Raw genomic sequence first — 20,622 nt, forward strand, 5'->3', positions numbered from 1 at the left:
AGGGGGCACTCTTCTCTTTATCGCACGTAGTCCCGAATACTGCGTATGGAGTTTGCGTGAGTGAGGTCAGTAACGAGCTTGATCAGACCCAAATCTACTGCTTTCATCCAAAACAGCCCTTCATTTGGGCTTTAACCACTTAACAACATTGACATATTTAGACAATGTCTGCCTGGAATTTCCTCCCCCTTAAACATATGTTATATCTCTGCAGCAGAACATAGCAGGAGCCTGGTTCAGGTCTTAAATTGAAGCTAGCCCTCTTGGCTTTGAGTGTGAATAGTTTAATTTCTTATATTTCTTAATGTGTCCACTCAGCAGACAAACATATGAAAAAAACCCAAAAAAACAGCTGGCGAACATGTATTTTTGGTCTTCAGAGGTCAGATTTATCAACTATATGCATGTCAAGGGCCTGGGAATGATTTGAAAACCTCTAGGTAACTACTAGCTTGGATAAAAATCTGGGACAAATTGATCAATTAGAAAAAATTCTACATCATGTTTTGTGAAGACTGGACCTGGAATGACATTAATAAATTAATAAAATATTGAAAATAAGAATAAAAACCATTGCAATTGCTATAAAAACCTTTAGACACTGCTAGAGAGCCTTTATCTGCTGTTATGCAATGAAAACAAAACCTCAGAGTTGCCTTCTGGTGTGGAAAAAAAGGAGCACTGATAAGAAACTGATAAAAAACTGATTGATTATCCCTTCTGAGTCAATGATTGACAGCTAAAAATGCAGCCTGAAGCTTCCAGAGGAAGTCTCACCCCCTAAGGCCTCTGAATGGCTTAAAATACAATGAATGACAGCGGTTTTTACCAATCAAATCGCCTTATTTCTGGCGCTCGTTCTTCAAACATTTATTAGTAATCAATAACGTTTACTAGTCTCTAGCTCTTGAGATAAACTAGTCTGGGTTATTTTGGATATATATCATGCTCCAGAATAAGGTAAAAACATGGGATATATATATATATATTGCTGTTTTTTGCTTTTGCGGTTTTGTTGGTAAAATGTATGATATTGACATGCTGGGCTGGCCAGGTGGCCGGGTGTTTTTATTGGGATTCTGCTAGTTCATTAATTTATTGGTTTATTGCATAATAGTGTCATGTCTGTGGAAACAAACTTTATGGTTTTGTTGTGGTGATATTGGAGAATACGTGCATGTGAGAAAATTTGTGGAGCGGTTTCAAACAAACGTTGTTTATCTCGCGTTTATCTTAAAAATAAAAAGTGTCATCTGGGGAGACAGGAGTACCCCCCCCGTGACCTCGATACGGACTACCTCCACCTGTTACCCCTCACACTCAATGTTTCAGAAAAAGGGTTTTAATTTAAGCTTTGCCCAGCAGTGTTTGAGCAGAGAAAAGAAATAGAAGCGCTATTCGCGCCGGTCTAGCTCAGTAACCACGAACTCAAATAATCCACTAATAATAATAGCGAAAGAACCCCGGCTTTTACTTAAAAAAAAACTATTGACATTGTGCGTCTCCAACACTGGCTGGAGACTCTGTGTATCCGGGCTCAGCGGTTATATAGAACAGGACTCGGCGAGCTGCAGGTGAAACTCATTGCTCTGCACTCCCAGTGCGGAATGTGCGTCTCCTCCCTCCAGACTCGTCACACCGCCTTCTACAGCGGGGAAAAAAAACAAACAAACTCCCCTCTACTGTCTTCATACATCCCTCTTAAATCCCAGAAACACAGAAACTCCGGGGCGTTTCTGTGAGTCAGTACTGGGTTTCTCTGTTCGAGGTTACAAGCAGAAACAATAAAAGCGCTGAAAGCAGGAAGTTATTTCTGCTCGTAGGCATAAACGTGTAAAAATGCATTTTCTGATTCATAAAACCTAATAAAATCCACGTACAGTAAGTCTCCCTTTTGTTCCCAATGCACATAACTGAATATAAACCAGTCAAATTCAGGTAATTTTCTGCTGAATATGAATACACTAGTTCTGGCGCAGCTGTTACAACAAAGATACTTACGAACTATTTTTTCATACGAGCTATTGCCGTTTTTAAATTTAATATTTTTTCAATTCGCTAAATCACACGAAACACCAACAACACTCATCGTAAGCATCTGACCAATCACATTCCTGAATTTTAAAAGTATTTAGTATTTATTTTTAACTTGTTTTATTTAAAAAGAAAATTATACACCTGTTTTACATATTCTTGCCATTTTTGGCATATTGTAAGTGGATTGTAACTTCAAATTGATAATTCCTGATCTTTATAACTGTGTATCATTTCTTTTTACCTTGTTTTAATATGTTTTAATTATATTTGCATTTTATAGAACTTTTTTAATATATTGTGAGCATTTTAGCAAAATTTTTAAATAGGACTATCAATGCTCCTGACTTTTAAACCTGTATTTATTCTGACATTATTCTCTCCAACTGCAGATGAGGAGGGATGCATTTGATTTTTAAATTGGTTGATTTTGGGGGAAAATGTACATTAATTTCTTTGTACGTATCATCAGTGGGAAACTTGGCATTTTGGGATGAATTGCAATCTTTACTGCAAGGCCTTCAGACTGATATAGAAATGATGTGAGATTTAAATGACACGTTTGATAAATCAGACAGGCACAGTACAACATCTAAAATGGCAGAACCCTCTAAAGTACTGAAATATTTTAGGCACATTCATTCAATCTACAAGATGTTTGGTGGTTACTGTGTCCTGCTACCCTTTCGTATTTTTTAGTGTGCATGAATGTGTCCCACTTCTTTTACTAGTTTTTAAGGAAGATTCTGAAATATCTGATTACGAGATCAAGCCAGAAAAAAAATGATGACAATTAGTAGGAAGAAAGATACAATGTATTGACAATGTAATATGCTTTAAAGGATTAAAAGGAAAATAAATACTTTATCTATGCAAACTAATTCAACTGAGCTCCTCTAAACACTATAGCCTGAAGAATTGCCAAAGCACAATGTATCATTTTGGGTGACACTAAGGGAAGAGGAACACAACACTCAAAACCACAAACCACTTATTTTCAATAGCAAAAATATGCTTGAAAATATTTGACAAAAAAAAGAAACCTTACACGCATGGAAACCAATATTTATCTGCTAGGGTAGAATGCAGCAGAGAACAGTAGGGCAGAAGGTTAGTGTAACTCTATAGTGCATCACAGAGGCTGGTCTCTTCCCCTCATTATGCAGGCTGACTTGTTCACAGTGAACTGTCCTCCAGCGATCCTCCTCGTCAGTTGCAATCACTGACATCAGACATGATGTTAATACTCTGACAGCACTTTGGCTGATTTGTTTAATGCGTTTTCCTATTAAACAGGAGATCTTGAGTTCAAATCCCAGTGTTGCCTTTCTTCCCGTCTTGTCTTATAGAATGTATCACTATGGATGATCACGTGTGGCTTGATTTTGTTAAATGCAAGTTTTCATTTTCTTTCTAGAACAACTTGCTTTTCATGAAATTCATACAGCTTGCGAAAGATGAAACACAGATCTTGCTTAGCAGTGCAAAACAAATATCACAGGCTGGCAAGAATAAAGTCTTTTTTTTTACCAAAAGCTTGCAAATAGAGAAAAGGGATGCACGTGAGTCTCTGGGAGCTGTTAATTGAAAGGTTAGTGGTTCGAGCCCATTTCTCATTATTGGAGATAATTGGATTTCTTAGTAAAACCTTAACCCACTTGATATTTGCAGGAAATGCAGTTGTTTTGTGTGGCGAACTACAACAAGTAAACAATTGAGTACATTAGTCATTATCACTAGGAATGACCAGTCATGGCCAACATTCAAGGGAATCGTATTCAGCCATGGACTTTGACCTTCAAATGGCTGGCGGGAGAATTCATTTATACTCTCGTTGCACCCTTAGTTAAAATATTTAAAATTACAACACAGATTTGTTGGAGAACTTAAAAAGCAAAAAAGACAGTTGGACAGCATGATTATGTTAGGACTGTACATTTCTATTTTAATACTTTTGTATATTTATATTAATTTTAATATACATGTAACCATAAATGCTGTTCTATATATATATAAAGATTGTTGTATTTAATAATATTTTAGCGGAGGGCACAAGGGGGTTTATTATACCTTGCGAAACATCCAAGACAACTATAATAGAGGCTCATATTTTAATAAAATTTGCTTTAAAAGAAAACCAAAAGTTGTATGATATCATCCCTCAATATCGACGTTCAGTTGATGGATTTGAAGAAGCAACAGCGATAGGTGAGCACATTGATTTTGGACCCATGCTTGCATCTGAATAATCTTTCCTCCTGGAAAGAATTAAAAACAGGTCTGTTTTGAGTCTCATGATGATGCTATTCTGGATCTGAGAAAAAAATGCAAATTTGTTTCCTATTTTTTTTAATTTTATCAGATTTTATCAGGTGAATGCAGTCCATAAGTTCAAGTTTTTATATGATGACAGGACCTACACTTAGGGCTCAGTACCGATAACACTGCTGATATTGATGGAGTAGAAATAAGTGATGTATTGGCAGCTTTATCTGAGGCGAGAAGTCCTAGAACACCTACATAAATGTTAGGATTCAGAGGAAGAAATATTTTTCTACCTCACCCAATCCTATTGCATTAACGAGGCTGAAGTTGGCTGCTTATTCGCCAGCTTCTTATTCGCGTTTTTTGTTCCACCTTAAATGCTGCTGCTGTGATGTTATGCCGCCTTTCGCCTGTAGATGGCTCTCTATAGTCATTTTTAAAAATACTAATCCGAGTGGATTACTGCACATATCCTCAGTAAAGGGGAATATGTAAGTAATGATTATCCAAATTGCATTTTTGTATGAAACACATTTCAGAAAATCGAAAACCAATTTTCAAAACTCACAATAACACAAACTGGCATGTTAGACAACAAGTAAATAAGACAAAGGCAAAACGTGAATTCTCAAAGTCGCAAAATCTTGCATTTTGCAAGAAATGTTATTATAGCAGTTTTCAATTGGACATTTAGAACATGGCATATGAGAATATATGGTTAACTGAGGATGAGCAAAGGGTGATGACACTTTCTGCTTATTGCTATGACCCTCCCTCCTGATTATAAAATCGTCTCACAATTCTGCCACTGAGGTGTGAGACACAATGTAACAGACTGTCAAAATCCTGAACTTCAGGAAATGTTGCTGTACCATTTTTAAAATATGACCCTCTGAACATGGCATGAGAGAATTCATTGGGAAAAGCTAATTGCTCTTTCTGTTGTATTGCGATGGCCCCAGTTTAGAAAAAAAAATCTCAGAATTCTGACAAAAGGTCTGAGACACAATGTAACAAATTATGAAAATCATGAAGTATAAGAAAATTTACTGTACCATTTTTTAAAATATGACCCTCTGAACATGGCATGTGAGGATTTATAGTCAACAAAATAGCACCCCTTCTGCTGATTTACTTTTTCCCTCCTTCCTCGTTACCAAAACATCTTAGTATTCCGACACTAAGGTAAGAGAGACAAAATCACTCATCACGAACATTTGTAATTACGACACTTCACTGTTGCATTTCTGCGTTGTGACATTCTGAACATGGCATGTTAAAGTATATAGAAAACCTAGATCAGAACAGGCTAAATGCAATTCAAAGTGATTTATATTTTTTTAATTCTTTCTAAATGATAAAATATGTTTTTCAGTGATTATGACACTTCGGTATTACATCAAATATGCTTCAATGCCAAAATAAATAATAATGGAAAAAATACCCACAGTGGTGATTATAGGAATGTTAAATATCAGGTGAGTAGCTGCGTCAGCATGCGTAGGCTGCAAAGGAAAAATTAAAGGATTATTCCATGCTGAAAAGAGAAGAAAGGAAACATAACGTGTTGGCCGTGGAGCCTTCTTCAGGTGTGAGAAAGACAGGGCAGTAAGCAAAGATCATTTTCTTTATCTTTACTTACTGCAGTTTATCTTTGATGACAACCAAAGACGTTAGGAAGTTTTACGGCTAACAGCTCCACATCAACTTCCTTTTATAATTAACCTCATCAGATCCCTCAACTCCTAACTCTTCCAATTTCTCACTTCAGAGAAGGATAAAAAACTCAATCATCCTCTACAGAGAAAAACCATCAACACCCCTACCACCTCCACCAATCCTAACCTTGTTGTTACTATACCCTCTGACCTTTCCCTTTCACCCCTTTGCATCCTCAGCTAACATATTTTAAAATTACAATAGACTGTATAGTATTTATGTTTAAAATTAAGGTAAATATGTCAAAATATCAAAATCCAACTGCACAGTGCTATCGTAACAATGCTTGTCAAGTTCTCAAACAAACCTGCATTGTATTTTTAAAATATTTCAGCAGAGGATTCAACTGGAGTATAAATGACGATTCGACGATAATTTTTCTTGGGTGAATATGGTTTTCTGGGGAGTTGCGATGTTGGGCATTATTGGACATTTCCCGGTTACCCTGACACGTGTTAAACACTCGCAGTTCCTGCAAATATTAAAATGGTTATGGTTTCGCTGAGAAATCCAATCGACTGAAGACAACGTTTACATCGCAAAAGAGCCCCGTCCCTGGGTGGACTCGAACCACCAACCTTTCGGTTAAACGCCGAACGCGCTAACCGATTGCGCCACAGAGACTGACTGGCAGGTTCTTTTCTCGAATCACACGTTTTTGGTTAAAAAAAATCTCTTACCGTTTATTTTGCCAACCGGTAATATTTCTTCTGCACTGATAACCAAGAATTGAATTTCATTTTTCGCAAGCTGTGTGAATTTCATCAAAAACAAGTTTTCCAGAAAGGAGATGAACACATGCATTTAACGAAATCAAGCCCTTTGTGAGTGCCCAAAATGGTACGTTCTGTACTACAAGATAGGAAGAAAGACACGGCTGGGATTTGAATCTCGGTTCTTTTGTTTAACAGAGAAGCGCTTTAACCAACTAAGCGACGGTGACAGGACAGCCGTCACCTTTTACAGCCACTTGGACACACCGCTCTAAGACATCTGCGTTCAGTAAGCGCTGAACCTGCGCTCAGAGCAAATTGCCTCTTTTACATAGCAGCCCCGACACTGAGAAACGAAGAGAACTGGCTTTTATCTGGCATTTTTCATGTCCAATGCGTTTGACATCTCCCAAGGGCGACAGAGTTCTTTTGCGACACTATTTCTTCTTTTTTATTTCTGTACGCTTTGATAAAAAACGAGAAATCGTGCAAGGGAAAAATGTCTTTTTTTCATAGAGAAAACGTGCACCAGGAAATGTTGTGTTGAGAAGAAGTGATTTAACATGATACATGACCTAATTAATCGGAGCAATTGCTCACCCACCGAGGTTGGAGAGTCTGTTGGATGTGATAATTATACGGTGCTGTGGAAGAAAACAGTCTTTCTTTGAATTCTCAATCAATCGGAATTTCAATGCGAAATATAAACCCCTTGTCTGATTTAAAGAGGTTATATTTTAAAACTCATAAAAAATCAGAAAACACATGTTTCTCACTTTGAAATTTTAGACGGAGCGGTGCGTTACTAGTAGCGGCGCTGAGCACACTATGGGGGAATTCAGGTCATGTAAAATGCCAGCGGTTTAATAAACAACGCGTCTGATTTCGGATCATAAGATTGTAGGTTCGACTTCTACCTGGCTCGTGTAAATTTTATTCAAACTCCTCAGTAATACATGTATATTATGTGATGAACCGCACCTGAAAGCAAACGTTGGGTCTGTTTCCTTTGTTTTCCAGCATGAAGTAGCAAATCGTTACAAACAGCACCTGCTAATGTCCAATAGCGGGTTTTTTTTCCAAATTACATTTTCAGGCTTCAGACACTTTTTAATAAAACAAAAGTGTCCGGAAACTCATTAACTTTCAGGTTTGCTTGAACCTGTACTAAAAAAAGTTATCTGAAACTTCCGGGATTCCATTTTCTGATGTAGCTGTCTCTAAAGTTGGACGTGATGTTAAGCAGATGTGAACTGTGCCTTTTCTCTTCAAAAAAAAAACAAAGTTCTTTTTTTCCCCTCCACTCCAATGCTGGAGACTGTAAGCCTGTGTGAGCTCCACACTGCGTGTCCTGTACTGCTCTATTTTGTTTAGATTATCTATGTGGTGTACAGATAGAACTCAACTGCATGGTGTGAATTCCGTGTTCAGGACCAGCAGAACCTGAAAAATTAACAGCTGACCTCGACGTGATATGAACACGCAGCCTTCTGATCTGGAGTCAGACGCGCTACCGTTGCGCCACGAGGTCACAACAATCCGCTCCTTTGAATTCCCCAAAGGACACAAATCAGCTTCACAAAAAAAAAATCTCCTGTGAAGAGCGCCGCTCTTCCGAAGAGAGTCTCTTCATCCCAGACCACATTTTATTCTTCCTGCGCAGCTCTTGTGCAGATGTTGTTCTCAATTACAGATCCAGGAACACTGATTTTTTTCCTATTTTTTTTAAATTAAGTACCCCATGGTGCAACGGTAGCACGTCTGTCTCTAAATCCCCAAGTTCATTTTCAAAGTATATCGGAGTCAACTGATACTGATCAGGTTCTGCTGCTACTGAACCTGCAGTCTTCACCTTAAAGTTCAATTCCCCAAGCCTTTTGATATTATATGTCCATCCCTTCTCGTCAAAACTTGTATTTTCACAGGGTACCCTTCAGAAATCGCAGTATAGAATGAAAAAACTCCAGTAGATCTCGGCCGCTGTTGGTGATTTTCCTTTAAAAATAAATGAATCTCTGGAAATTTTACGGAGTCCCACAGGCCTTTTTTAGTGAGGGACAGCAGCGGCCACATCAGGAACTGCGTCCCCTTGTCCAATCCGGTAGGTGCCAGCCCCAGCAGAATGTACTGGTAACTGAGCACCGCACCCGTCCCCAGGAGTTGCATGGTGTCCATTCTGCCTCACACCGCCTTGGCGAAGGGGCAGCTCCAGAACACGTGCTTCTGAGTCTCCTCGATGAAACACGTGTCCCAGGGGCAATGCGGGTTCCTGGTAAGCGAGTGTCTGTAGAGGACCTCTCTGGTGGCCAGTCTCTTGTGTACGGCCATCCAGTTGAGGTCCTTCAGTTGATTGTCCAGTTCTTTAGGCATATATATTGCATATATAGCTCACTGTGTATATAATGAAGAAGCAGAGGTTAGTTTCTCATCTGCGCGTTACAGAGCCTTACGCAACTCGTACAGTACCAACAGCTAGGGTTTGATCCCTGCACGGGCTGTTAGTTGAAAGGCCATTGTAAATGACGTGTAAGAGATTTATAGATACTGTAGATACTTTATTGATCCCGTGAGGGAAATTAATAAAGCTTATCCAGCTGGCTTTTATGTTTCACACTAAATTGCGATCTTGAAACCAAAATAATTAGAAATATGGAACACAACCGTTGTTCCCCAAGAAGGAAAGCTGTTTAACACTGACGTCACTCCTTTTTATTTAACCCAGATTGTGAAGACAACTCCGCCCTATCAAAGGAAAATGTTGCACAAAAGTTGGAAAGCACACTCTGAATCCATCTGTACTGTATATTTGATTTCTGCGATCCGTTCAAGGCTGCTTGGTGCTTCACAAGCAAGTCATTTCCGGGAAGAAACTGAGTTTAGAGAACTACTGGTGCATTTTCACTCATTGAATTTGATCTTTGTACTCTCTTTTCATTCTCAGCTAAAATATTTCAAAATTACAGTTCAGATTTGTTGGAAAACTTCACAGGCATTATTAAGTTAGGACTGTACAATTGTATTTTAATATCTTGGTATATTTACCTTCATTTTAATATGGATGTAACCATAAATGTTGTACTTTTGTCGTACATTTTAACTGAGGACGCACGGCGACTATTATACCTTGTGATACATGCAAGACATCTGTAAACGAAGATGTAATTACAGTCAAATCGGCAATTAACAGAAAACCACAATTTGTATAATATTATTTCTCTATGTCGATGATCAGTTGAAGGATTTGAAGAAACTATATATTATTCCTCGATATCAATGATCAGTTGAAGGATTTGAAGAAACAGCAGCCATAGCAGGTGATTTTGGTTTTGAACCCATCTTTACACCTCAATAATCCATTTGTCCTCGAAAAAAGAAAAGACAGGCATGTTTTGAATCTCATAATGATCATATTCTCGATCCAAAGAAACATATAAATTTGATTCCTTCCGTAGTATTTTGGATTTTCTTACGAAGATCTCACGAAGTATTGCCAGGATCTATATTTAGCGTTCGGTAGCGAAAACACTGCTGATATTGATTGAGTAGAAATCTATGATGTATTGACAACTTTATCTGAAGCGAGAAGTCCTAGAACGCTGCCTATGAAGTGTTAGGATTCATACCAAGATATACTTTTTGTTTTCAACCCAAAATGCTGCTATTGCATTACACATTATATGAACATTACCAGTTTTGGTAGCTTCTCTGCACCATTTTTCAAAACTGAAACTAATTACAAAATTACTTAAGATCAACCATGACAAAAAATTATAAATCAGGACTAATATTAATATCAACTGATGTTACTACAGAAAAAAAGATTTAACTGAAATATTAATAAGACTATGCAAGCCTAAAAAGTAGAACAATTCAATTTATATAACTTTTTTTTTAGAAATGGGCTCACACACCGGAAGACACTAACATTTCTCTTTGTTAGAGTATGTGGATAACAGTTTAACCCAAAATGTTTGGAGTCCAGAGGGAGGACTTGCTCGCTGAATGATCTCTCAAGAAATCCCTGGTGAGATTCAACAGGTGTTTTCTTCAACAGCCACTAAAAGTCTGATGACCTTCTCTGGATTTCCTGAATATGACGTAAAATTAGTTCAAATCATTTGGTAGTTAACAGAACGAAATGCTTTGGAGGTACATTTAAAACAGCAGAGCAACACTGTAGCACTTTGTGTGTGACTGAATTTAATTGTGTAAACCTGGCTCTCTATGAACACGAGCAAAGAGTTCTCACTCAACAGAAGATTGCGATGTGAGCACAACAATATAAGATATCTCAAGATGCCAGGGATTTCATACATGAAAAGCATGCACTCTACCACTGAGCTACACAAGACGGTAATGTGATATTAGAATTTCAGAGTTCTTGACGGATTCAGGCTCCTTCTCAGAGGTCCTTGCTCGCCAAATAACTTTGCATCTGAGGAAGAGTACCACGGAAAAAAAACAACTCAACAAGAGAGCGCGTTGGTTGCTCTTGCTCTTAATGCAAGGAGCTGTTTTTTTTTTCCTCGCAATAATCATTATTAACCAGAAACAGCAGCACAGGTAGGTCGCATTTGTGATTATGTCACTTCTCTGCTTCAGCAAGGTCAATGAAAGACTCTGAAAGTAGTAAAGCAAAACTGAACTCAAAATCATATTAGGAATTCTGAGCGATATCTCCATACAGGTAATCCAATAAGAACGTTGAAATATTTGAATATCATCTCTCTGTATATTGCGCTGCTTTTTACCCAGAGTAAAACTATTGGATTGAAGGAATGCTAACCGCTGGGTTAAAATGTATAGTTGTTATTTTGAGAAATCTGTAAACTCGTGATCTTATATGTTTTAAAAGACAGCACAGGAAAAAACGACAGTGCTGATTATTTTCCAGAGACGGAGCACTGATGACCTATCCGAGCTAATTGATAAAGCCCACCCAGTGGATACTCTAGCAGAACGTCAAAGAACATTCACCTTTGTATCCAAAGAAACCACAGGAACAACATCAGGAAGCACAATCAATTCCCCTTTTAAATCTTTCCTGTAAGGTATGCTATGTGAATTCATGAAGTTAATCCTCTGATCTCTTTTGATCACGAACAAAGTATTTCTGATGGAGCGCTATGTTCAAAGATTTAATAAGCTTTACCCCTGCCAACGATTCGGCGTGAAGAATTAAAAGTTTCACAGACAAAAGCAGCTCACCACCACAGCCAATATTAAATGTACTTGCCGGAACACTATCATGTGCACTGCCTCAAAAGTGATCTCGGCAGATGTTGTTCCCTACATAAAGCTGAACGTGCCAAAGAGAATTTCTGTTGAGAAAACAAAATATTTTTTCTGCCTTGATGTTAAGCTGACAGCCTGTCTTTTAGAAAGTCTATCTCTAAACACTTCCCGCAGCCTAACAAAAAGCGCTTTTACAGATCGTATTGCAGGTCTTAAAATACTAACATTTGGCAGCAGGGGGATTTGAACCCACACCCCCAGCGAAACTGGAGCCTAAATCCAGCACCTTAGACTGCTCGGCCACACTACCTTCCTCCATACCCCTCTTCCTCACATTGCTGGCTTGGACTGGGGGGCTTCAGCTCTTGTCGTCGGATCTAATGATATCATGACATGTGGAAGTGACTGCACCTTCATCTTCCGAGATGCTTTCAATAGCACAAACGCTACTTTCACCAGCACAAACATAGCAATAATGAAGATGGTGGGATTCATCCTTTGTGCTATTTGTAGGGGTGCAACTCTATGGCGATCTACTGACTTGAAGAGCAAAAATCAAAATCTTCTGCTACTACTGTTGCTTTTTTCATAGTTTCTTCAAATCCTTCATTTGAACGTCGATTTTGAAGGATATTGATGATAATACCACATAAATTGTGGTTTTCTTGTGATCGCCAATTTTATTCAAATACCAGCCTTTTTTACAGTTCCTTGCGTGTTTCACAAGGTATAATAGCCCCCCTCGCATCCACAGCTAACATATTTTAAAATGACAATAGATTATACAGCATGCATGTTAACATTTATATTAAAAATATATAAATAAAATAAAGTAAAGATACCAAATAACATACAGTGCTAACCCAATAATTCTTGTCAGGTTCTCCAACAAATCTGCGTTGTTATTTTAACATGTTTCAGCTGAGGGTGCAACAGGAGTATAAATGAATTTTCTCGCCAGCCATTCAAAGACCAAATTCCATGAGTGAACATTATTTTCTCAGACGTTGCCGGCATTGGACTTTGCCGGTGGTATTGAATTATGTCCACAACTGTTGTAGTAGTTCCTTCTTGAAGTTCGACACGTGCAAAGCACTCTTAATATCATAGGTGTTAATGTTCGCTGAGTCTATTCGAGTGATGGTGTGTATCCTTGCCTATCATTGGGAGACGGGTAGCTTTTTTACACTCAGATTCCAATCTTCAATGCTTTGTGTGAGAGCTTACATAACTTTCATTTTCTCACATTTTCTGACGACTGTTCCAAAGGGGCACCCTGTCAATTCCGAATACTTTTCAAAAATCTGCCTGCATGTTTGATTATTGTCATTTCATTTAGAAAAAGTTCAATATTGATCATAACTAAAGAAAATAATGATCACGAACAAAAAAGGGATAAAGATGCGAGTCGATCTTGAATCACAGCTGGGTGACACGGGCTTCTGTTCTGATATGGTTGTATGAGAAACAGGAGGAATCGCCAATCTCCTATAGAACATGAGTTGAATCAGGAGTGAGACATTTTGTATACTCGTGCATATGTCAACGCCTGACCTACATCATAAAACTAACATTAAGTTGTCAGAGACATTCATTTATATACAAACGAGACAGACCAAGTAATAATTTTACATTAGTTCAGGTGGGTAAACCTGAACTAACTAACTAATAAACCTATTAATAATTCTACATTAACGTGTCCTACAATGATCAGACTAATTGAAATGGTCTGATTCAGAGCCTGTGCAGTTCGTGCTAATTACAACAAGGACAGTTCTGATAATTTTCTGACGCGAGGCCTGACGCGTTATTCATTACGCCACTGATCCTGCTATTGTAGTGCTAAAAAAACACGTTTTCTACATTTATGTCTGTTTAAAAATCACTCTCTAAAAAAGACAAAGGGTTTGTGTGTCGCGCTAAAATTCCGCTTCATTTCGAATGCAAATAAAAACCGTTTTGTTCCAAGAAATCATAAATTTGTCACATCCTTCATACTATACTTCTCTCTTGTATTAGTAAAGCATTTTGGTTTAAACTGAACAATATATGAAAGGTTTCATCTATACACTTACACATAATAAGTATACGAATAAAAACTCGGAAGAAGCCGCAGCTCAGGTATTAGATTTAAAATCGGATCGGAGGATTTAGAGTCCAGACTGCAAAAAGACAGCTGACACAGGTCTTTTATAGAACCGTTTTGATTTTCTCTCCTTTGTCCCCGTGGCGTCATTGTCCTGCTCGCAGCCGAGCCCGACACACGTCTGGTTTTTGTCGCTAGGCGCACACCCTGCGGTCCATGTGGGTCCTAATACCCCAGTACAATGACGGAACACTAAACTGTAAACAGGTGCCGTCCTTCGGCTGAGACGTAAAACCGAGGTCCTGACTCTCTGTGATCATTCAGGAGAATGGTGGTGGTGGTGGTCCCCATTACCTGTAAAGCGCATTGAGTGGAATATCCAGAACAGCGCTATATAAGTGTAAGCAATAATGATTATTATTATTATAATGTAAAATGCAATAAAAAATAAAAAAATATATCAAACTTTGATTCAAAATAGATTAATGTAAAAACTGATAAAGCTAATGCTTTTTTCAGGGCTATATCCACTTTTGTTTTAAAAAGCGAAGTCTGTCGCGATTGTGAAAGTTAGAGAATGTGTCCCAGCGGGTGCCTTCATATCGCGAGCGTCAGTCTCGCCCGTAGCTGCGAGAAGGTTAAAAGCGCCCAAGTGATCTGTCTTTCGTCAGAGTACTTGCCGGAGCAGTAAGACGCAGAGCACCATCCAGCAGCTGTAGACGATGTTCGGGGAAGAGCTAATTCTGTTTTTAGCACAGGGAGTGAGAATGAGCTCAGTCCAGCTCCCAGCACAATCCATCCTGGTTTGGTTAAAGTGCGTCTGAGGCTCTTTGGATCGTAACGTTAAAAAAAACAATTGCTCACATCGTGTGACTTCCACGACAGGAAGGAAAGGTATCACTTAAAAAAATCAGAACTGAAGATTTGGATCCTGGGCCTCAATTTGATCAAATTATTAAAATGATAATTATCAAAATATCAGACTGTGTTTCTGCAACATTTCGTGCACAGTACGCCATTTTAATCTAAAACAGTCACAACGAGGGCTTTACACGCAGTGTGGGGTATTTTCCCCTTTTATATTTTTGCCACTTTATATCGAACCTGTTATACTCCCAGAAGTGCACAGTAGCTTGTACTTAATAAAAATGTACAATTCACCACTGGTATAAACAGATGTGTGCCGTGTTTGCCTTTGTAAGCATTTGTTTAAAAAATAAGTTCACAATACGATAAAAACACAGAAAGCACAAACTTTATAATACAACGATACAAAATCAATACCAAATCATTATGCCAATTAAGTACCTATCCTTTGAAAACAGAGAACACCTTTATATCTACAAAAAAACTTGACATTTGTATGTATTTTTGACTTACAAAGCAGACAGTGTAGTCCCTTAATTCAAAGATCAGATCTTGGCCAAAACAAGACAATCAGACGTGGGCTGAATTCGGAACAGGAACCTCTACTTCGTCGTTTATTGAGCTTTTGATCAATGTCTGATTGAAACAGATTCGCTTTTTTAACTCTTTGATTAAAGTACACAAAAAGCACCTTCCTTCGAGCCGGAATCGAACCAGCGACCTAAGGATTCCCCGTTGATTTCTCTACAGTCCTCCGCTCTACCAACTGAGCTATCGAAGGAATGTCAAACATTGCTTTCTGGCACATACTGCCCAATGTTGTGAAATGTTCCGGGTGATTTAAATCCCACTTCGACATCAAGTTTCCAACTTGTTTCCTTAGTATTGTTTACCTTGAATTTAAGCCACGAACCAGGATTCTACTGTATAAACTTCCAGGGATATTACAAAATGTTTGATGGGGCATCAATCATTCCAGGCGGAAATTGACTCCTTTTTTTTTTCTCGAGGGATCATATTAAACATTTCATTAGTATCGAGAGGAGGATCACCATGAGACACAAAACAGTTTCTTTCTGTCTTTATTAGAAAGTACCGTTTGTGCTACATTAATAATATTTTCGTGGAAATAAAGAAGTTGTAAATTTTAAAATTTATATTTGAATCGAAATGTGGTTTTGAGTTAAATATTAGCGTGTTCATGTAATTAGTTCGTGTTTGTCATTACTATATATATATTGCCATGTTACTAGAATTTGTAACTGAAGTTTACTAGTTGTGTTTTTTATGATGATTAGACATTTGTTGATTACAATATTGTATATAATCTATAATTTAAACTACATATTTTTCAGGTGTGAATAATTGTATATTTTAAGAATAAATTTCTAAAACAAATCATTGGCTTTATTTACTAGTTTCTACACCTATAAAAATCTTTCTTTGATGTATAATAGACCTTTAACTATATATGTATAATAGTCCTCTAAATTCAGCCGTATAATAGAACTCCAACCATTTATGTATAATAAACATATAATCATAGATGTCTAATTGACGTATAACGATATACGTATATTAGAATTTCATTCTAGACCAGTTACGGAGCACATTTACACGTCTAAGGTATGCGTTTGATAGTCGTATATTCTACATCTTTTGCCCACTGGGATGTGCCAATTTTAACCTAGCAAACCAAGATACACATTTTCTAATGCAGCCTTAATTACAAGACAGTTTGTTTCTCGAAAGAGTGTTATGTAAAAAAAGAGAAAAACGAAAATATATGGATGACAATCTTTCAAAGCTGAAGATTTTACTTTTGAAAAATTGACATTTTATTTATGCAGATGCATTCGCTGATTTTAGAACTTTGCTGTACTTCCTGAATCATTTTCAGTGTTAAAAAGTGGGTGTAGATTATTCTTTCACGCTAGGACGCGAGTGTGTACATGTGTTTGCTTTTCGTTTCACTGATTCTCATTGAAGATTTGGGAATTAACGACGAAAGAATCAGTTGCCTCGGAAAGCAAAAGGTTTGCTTCTCAACGATATTGAAGACACGCCCATGTAGAGCAGCGTGTGATGATTTGTACTATAAAAGACCCAGTGCTCAAAGTGACGTCTGCGATTACCGTTTAGACTTTTCATCTCGGGCGCACTTTTAGAAAGCAAAGATAGAGCAGTTTTGTTGAATCACTCTGCAGCCGCTGTCAGCAGAGTGGCGCAGCGGAAGCGTGCTGGGCCCATAACCCAGAGGTCGATGGATCGAAACCATCCTCTGCTATGTACATTTTATGCACGATTGATAAGCACACCATCAGTTTAATGAAGTGCATTAAAACTGATTTTTTCTCTCGTGCGTATGCAAGCTTCACACTTACGGTACTCTTTCATCTTTACCAATAACAGATGCCCAAACGTATCTTTGGTTGTTCTGCGATCTTTCATAGTTTCCTCAATTCCTTCAAATGAACATCCATATCAAAGCAATTATGTACATATATATATTACAATCAAGGTACATATTAAAAATATCAACGCACATTTGTATAATGCTCATTTAATAATGATTGTCAAGGATTGTCAAGTTCTCCAACAAATCTGTGTTCTAATTTTAAAATATTTTTGCTAAGGATACAACGGGTGTATAAATGAATTCTCCCAACAGCAGTTAAAGAAAAATTCCACACGTGAAGATGGTTTTCTTGGACATTGACTTAGGTACTTAATTGTTTACTTGTTGTAGTTCCACACGAGTAAAACACGAAGATTTCCTGCAACATTCAAGAGGGTTTGCAAAGAAATCCCTTCAATTTTTACCAGAGATTATGTTTACATCATCACAATCTGAAGCGCGTCCCTGAGTGCGTTTGACCCACCAGCCCTTTGTATAACAGCTGCACAGGGACACATTCCTGTTGCTTTTCACAACTCACATGTTTGTAGTTAAAGAAAATAAAATACTGTCATTTTCCTGCCAGCTGGCAGTATTTCTTCTGCACTGACCAAGAGTAACCAAGAACTTCATTTAATTTTTTGCAGGCTGTAATCTACAGAAAAGGGAGTGAATACATGTACAGTATTAACTATATCAAGCCGACGGAGATGCACTGCTGTTGTTTTTCTCCACTTTTCGTTAAAAGGAGAAAAAATCACTGGCATTTTTTTGCAGCATTTCTTCTGTCCTGATAAGCAAGATTTGTATTTTATCTTTCAGAAGTTGTATGAATTTCTTGAAGTTCAGAAACAACTTGTTACAGAAAAGAAATGAACACTTGCTTCAAAGTAAATCAAGACGTATGTCTCTTTCGCTGTGTGTTGTCTTATCTGTCCATCTCTCTCTCCTCTTCTCTCACTCTGGCAGTCTGTGCAGAGTATCTGAAGGGGATGTAACACCACTAGGCAAAGAACAAAAATTCTCAGAGGCAGAATAAAAAATCATTATTCTCTTCTCAGTCAGATTCACAGCTTAGACTCACACTCAGACTGAAGCTCAACTCCATAGTGATCTATATCCTGAAAAACCTAAACCAGAGGGCATTCAGGCAATCAGTGCTGCTACATAAATAATATCAGACAGAACAGCCTGGACTCAGGTCACATCTCCCCCTTTTCTCCTTCCTCACAGCCGCTTAGAGACATAAAAGAGCTCCTGGTTCTCCTCTCTGTGAACTGGGCTCAGGGGTCACTGATCTGGCAGTTGTGGGCTCTGTTCCAGGTCGGAAGCAAGAAGGTTCTATTAACCCTTTCCAGGTCTTCCAGCCCTTCAGTATTACTTTCTTTACTGTATATCAGGCTCCAAACATGTTTTGTAAGTGTTTTATAACACAAGTGAGTGTGGAATTATCTTTGTATTTATGTAATAAACACCAGTATGGACACTCTGATCAGTATATTGATTATTAGTAGCCAAAGGCCGATGGTCGTGACTAAAATAGTGACCAGTTGACCAGTCTGTAGCTCTGAGCAGTGGGACTCAGATCACACAGAAGAAGACCTGTCTGTGTGTGATTCTACACCAGCCCTGGGATTCAGCTGCTCTCACAAGTGTCTCACAGACAGTCTTATAAATGTACAATTAGATGAAGTCTTGTAACAGTTATACAGTTAATTTAAATCATCAGACTACCTATAGAGCTGAGAGCTGGGTTGAAATAAAACCAGGATACACGTTTTAACCTCCAGGAACATGAGTCTAATCCTCCTGGCTTCTATACTCTGATGATTCGTGTAAAACCCTTGAAAGCGCTTATTTCAGGGACTCGTGCTCGTTCTCTATTGCTCCACACGGGTACACTTTGTAAGACATTAATCTGTGAAGTAAACGCTTTTCTTTTTGCAACATTTCGAGTACCTCTGGCATTCATGAAAAAGACACTCAAAAGCAGCAGAGACGCGCTCTGCTCTGTCAGAATAAGCGCTGTGACGTCACAGACACCAGCCAGAGCGCCGGGATCAGAGAGAGAGACCGCGGGAGGCGCACGGAGCGCACAGAGAAGAGCTATCTATCGACAACCAATTATTTAAACTGAAGAACCGTAGAAAAATCGATTAACTTCACCGATTGGTGAGTACTGATTCATTTCTTGACCCTGTTTAAGTATCTAGAAAACAGTTAATAAAGACTGTATCGACCAATTACCATAATGCTAGTATTTATGTAATATTAGTGATACTTACAGTGTTAGGGTCAGAGTATTAACACTCATCATCATGTTAGTTTTCATGAGAGTATTACTGTTATTATAAGTATTATTAGTCTAGTAGTAGTTTTTGTCAGTGTTAGTAACAATGATAGTGTAAGTTTTGGTGATAGTGTTACTGTTGTAATATTAGCAGTACCTGCATTAGTGTTAGTTATAGTGTATCTGTACCTAAGAGTGTATGCGGTGCCTATGTCCGTATATAGTGTCTATTTGTGTATCTGTGAGTCTGTGAGTGTATACAGATGCAGCTATTCAAAGTGCGCGTTACAGACACGTACCGCAGGTGGCATCGCGCAGCGTGACGCAAGATGACGCGTGGCACCGCAGTACGTGATTGGTTGACCGACAGGGGCACTCGTGGTCCGTTGGTCTGTCGTAGAAAGACTTACAGTAAACGTCTTTGCTGTGCCCGTTGTAGATATTGAATTTTACCACTGAAGGGAAATCTTAGTAGCTGAGCATAAAAAGAATAGGAGCATACTGTAACGCGTGTGAAGGCCATAAACGATATTAATTTTGGAACATAAACATACAGTATATACAGTAGCTGGTCTTGGTACTTTAAAGAAAAAAATACACACCAGTATTCCATTTCTCCCTAAACATTTTAAGCTTCGAAGTCTTTAACTAACGTGATACCGGAGTCAACAAGCATACTTTTAGAATTTGATTAATAGGGAATAGAATATGGAATCGCGTATCTAAAGAATTTAATAACGGTATGATTATATTCGTGTACTGCGACAGGGCTGTGTAGGGCTGTTTCGCCTCCCTGTTCATGCGAGTTGTCCTGTAGCCTACTGGTCTACGTGCCTAGCTCACAACTCGTAGGTTGTGTGTTCAAATCCAGCTGGTGCTGGACTTTTCTTTTAACAAACATTTCTTCGAAAAAATAGAATAGCGATATCATGGACAATCAACTGACTTTTATATTTCAAAATATCGCAACATGATCGATTCTAAGTCATTTTTGATAACAATCAACAAACAAACA

At 38.1% G+C, this 20,622-nt stretch overlaps 2 non-coding genes across 2 annotated transcripts; both read right to left on the reverse strand.

Annotated features, from left to right (window-relative positions):
• Positions 1-8,190: 8,190 nt before the first annotated feature.
• trnaw-cca (transfer RNA tryptophan (anticodon CCA)) lies at positions 8,191-8,262 on the reverse strand. Its single transcript has one exon. It is a non-coding gene; the product is annotated as a tRNA-Trp (tRNA).
• Positions 8,263-15,612: 7,350 nt separating this feature from the next.
• Positions 15,613-15,700, reverse strand: trnay-gua (transfer RNA tyrosine (anticodon GUA)). The gene is given in 2 exon segments: positions 15,613-15,648; positions 15,664-15,700. It is a non-coding gene; the product is annotated as a tRNA-Tyr (tRNA).
• Positions 15,701-20,622: the final 4,922 nt, after the last annotated feature.

The sequence above is a fragment of the Atractosteus spatula genome, chromosome 10 (assembly GCF_055471065.1).
Source record: "Atractosteus spatula isolate fAtrSpa1 chromosome 10, fAtrSpa1.hap1, whole genome shotgun sequence".
Lineage (NCBI taxonomy): Eukaryota > Metazoa > Chordata > Actinopteri > Semionotiformes > Lepisosteidae > Atractosteus > Atractosteus spatula.